This window comes from Sinocyclocheilus grahami, unplaced genomic scaffold (genome assembly GCF_001515645.1).
Source record: "Sinocyclocheilus grahami isolate Dianchi unplaced genomic scaffold, SAMN03320097.WGS_v1.1 scaffold7931.1, whole genome shotgun sequence".
In the NCBI taxonomy this organism is placed as follows: domain Eukaryota; kingdom Metazoa; phylum Chordata; class Actinopteri; order Cypriniformes; family Cyprinidae; genus Sinocyclocheilus; species Sinocyclocheilus grahami.
In genome coordinates this window covers 5,077-5,761 of record NW_015511774.1, presented here as the reverse complement: position 1 = coordinate 5,761, position 685 = coordinate 5,077, and the positions used below count along the sequence as shown (strand labels likewise).

General features: G+C 46.3%; 1 long non-coding RNA gene across 1 annotated transcript; it reads left to right on the top strand.

The window, feature by feature from the left end:
• Positions 1 to 6: 6 nt before the first annotated feature.
• Positions 7 to 635, top strand: LOC107577947 (uncharacterized). The gene is made up of 2 exons (XR_001608274.1): positions 7 to 118; positions 560 to 635. It is a non-coding gene; the product is annotated as an uncharacterized lncRNA (long non-coding RNA).
• Positions 636 to 685: the final 50 nt, after the last annotated feature.

Below are 685 nucleotides of genomic sequence, written 5' to 3'. Positions count from 1 at the left end.
CATGAGCAACAGCCCAGCCACCAGTAAGCCCCCTGTCACTTTGCGCCTAGTGGTGCCCGCCAGTCAGTGCGGCTCCCTCATTGGCAAAGGAGGCTCGAAAATCAAAGAGATGAGAGAGGTATGAAACTTTGCTCTTAGACTTATTTTCTGATAATGGATTGTCAGATCTCTTTTACTGGCTTATGCAACTTTCCAAGCCCATCTTGTATGGCAGAAGTCTTCAGCCACAAAGCCACAAAACTCACAAGTAAATACAAATTATGTAAATATATTAACATCCCACTAGACACATGCTGTTCTCAGTATAACCAGGTCCTTGCTCAATCTTTCTATCCACTAAGAGTTCCTTTATCTAAAAAAGGTTGAAGGCCCCTGTTGTATGGAAATCACGACATTGCTGAATGTCTTCAACAGAAACATATGCTTGCATGCAGATGGCAACATTTGGCCCAGTGTTCCCCAGAGAGCAGTGCGGTCTTAGAGCAGATCACACCATCATCAGCTGCGGATGCTCTAAATCATAGCCTGGTGTTGTTTTTTTCTCTCTCTATCTCTTTAGTCCACAGGAGCTCAGGTGCAGGTAGCAGGGGACATGCTGCCTAACTCCACAGAGCGCGCAGTGACAATCTCCGGCACCCCAGAAGCCATCATCCAGTGTGTCAAACAGATATGTGTGGTCATGCTG